The 2500-nt window shown below is 41.3% G+C and overlaps 1 pseudogene; it reads left to right on the top strand.

The window, feature by feature from the left end:
• The window catches only part of LOC138858555 (large subunit ribosomal RNA), a 6806-nt pseudogene that overhangs the window by 701 nt on the left and 3605 nt on the right, over positions 1–2500 (top strand).

Raw genomic sequence — 2500 nt, forward strand, 5'->3', positions numbered from 1 at the left:
CTTTTGAATTTTACAATAATATTATTATCATTGATTTTAATATTAATTGTATGCATTTATATGATTAACAATGCGAAAGATTCAGGATACCTTCGGGACCCGTCTTGAAACACGGACCAAGGAGTCTAACATATGTGCAAGTCATTGGGTTATATTAAACCTAATGGCGAAATTAACTTAACTGTATTAATAATGGGATTAATTTTTAATGTATTACATTATTAATTCAATCCCGGGGCGTTCCATATAGTTATGTATAATGATAATTTATTATTATTTATACCTCTAACTGGAGCGTACCTTGAGCATATATGCTGTGACCCGAAAGATGGTGAACTATACTTGATCAGGTTGAAGTCAGGGGAAACCCTGATGGAAGACCGAAACAGTTCTGACGTGCAAATCGATTGTCAGAATTGAGTATAGGGGCGAAAGACCAATCGAACCATCTAGTAGCTGGTTCCCTCCGAAGTTTCCCTCAGGATAGCTGGTGCATTTAAAAATTATGTAAAATAATCTTATCTGGTAAAGCGAATGATTAGAGGCCTTAGGGTCGAAACGACCTTAACCTATTCTCAAACTTTAAATGGGTAAGAACCTCACCTTTCTTGATATGAAGGTTGAGGTTATGATATAATGTGCCCAGTGGGCCACTTTTGGTAAGCAGAACTGGCGCTGTGGGATGAACCAAACGTAATGTTACGGTGCCTAAATTAACAACTCATGCAGATACCATGAAAGGCGTTGGTTGCTTAAAACAGCAGGACGGTGGACATGGAAGTCGTAATCCGCTAAGGAGTGTGTAACAACTCACCTGCCGAAGCAACTAGCCCTTAAAATGGATGGCGCTTAAGTTGTATACCTATACATTACCGCTAAAGTACATGATTTATAATACAATTTCGGTTGGATTATAAATTTTGAAACTTTAGTGAGTAGGAGGGTACAATGGTGTGCTTAGAAGTGTTTGGCGTAAGCCTGCATGGAGCCGCTATTGGTACAGATCTTGGTGGTAGTAGCAAATAATCGAATGAGACCTTGGAGGACTGAAGTGGAGAAGGGTTTCGTGTGAACAGTGGTTGATCACGAGTTAGTCGGTCCTAAGTTCAAGGCGAAAGCCGAAAATTTTCAAGTTTTAATGAAATGAAATGAATGAATTTTTATTCCATAGTAATTAAACACTTGAATAATTTTGAACGAAAGGGAATACGGTTCCAATTCCGTAACCTGTTGAGTATCCGTTTGTTATTAAAAATGGGCCTTGTGCTCATCCTGGCAACAGGAACGACCATAAAGAAGCCGTCGAGAGGTATCGGAAGAGTTTTCTTTTCTGTTTTATAGTCGTACTACCATGGAAGTCTTTCGAAGAGAGATATGGTAGATGGACTAGAAGAGCATGACATTTACTGTTGTGTCGATATTTTCTCCTCGGACCTTGAAAATTTATGGTGGGGTTACGCAAACTTCTCAACAGGCCGTACCAATATCCGCAGCTGGTCTCCAAGGTGAAGAGTCTCTAGTCGATAGAATAATGTAGGTAAGGGAAGTCGGCAAATTAGATCCGTAACTTCGGGATAAGGATTGGCTCTGAAGATTGAGATAGTCGGGCTTGATTGGGAAGCAATACCATGGTTTATGTACTCGTTCTGGGTAAATAGAGAATTTCGATTCTTGTTCCCCGGATAGTAGTTACGTAGCCAATTGTGGAACTTTCTTGCTAAAATTTCTAAAGGATTTATTATTGTATAGATACTTTTTAAATTATAACGATTATCAATTAACAATCAATTCAGAACTGGCACGGACTTGGGGAATCCGACTGTCTAATTAAAACAAAGCATTGTGATGGCCCTAACGGGTGTTGACACAATGTGATTTCTGCCCAGTGCTCTGAATGTCAAAGTGAAGAAATTCAAGTAAGCGCGGGTAAACGGCGGGAGTAACTATGACTCTCTTAAGGTAGCCAAATGCCTCGTCATCTAATTAGTGACGCGCATGAATGGATTAACGAGATTCCCTCTGTCCCTATCTACTGGGAAGCGGTATTGGGTATACCGCTTAGAGCGTTTGAGGATTTGGGGGTTGATGAGCAGATTGCTCGTCTTTATGAGGTAGTGTGGGGGGTAAATGATAGGGTATTTAGAAAGTGTGAAAGTTTAATGGTTAGGAAAATTAGGTGGTGGACGCATGAGCTAACCTTGAAGAGGAGGACTGTCAGGCGATTGAGGCGAAAGTTTCAACGCGCTCGGCGGTCCAATTCTGACAGGCTGTCCCAGCTTAGGCATGAACTTAGTTGTGCGGCTAGGGAATATAAGGATATGTTAGTAAAAGTTAAAGAAGAGGAGTGGAGGAGTTTCGTGAGTGAGAATAGGGACGACCCGTGGGGTCAGGTCTATAGGATCTGCCGGGGTCGTAAGAGGGAGGATATCACCTCTCTTCGCGTTGGTGACACTGTGTTATCAACGTGGAGAGAGTGTGCGGGGGCTTTGTTAGGAGCGTT

Source organism: Bactrocera oleae, unplaced genomic scaffold (genome assembly GCF_042242935.1).
Source record: "Bactrocera oleae isolate idBacOlea1 unplaced genomic scaffold, idBacOlea1 ctg00000010.1, whole genome shotgun sequence".
Taxonomy (NCBI): domain Eukaryota; kingdom Metazoa; phylum Arthropoda; class Insecta; order Diptera; family Tephritidae; genus Bactrocera; species Bactrocera oleae.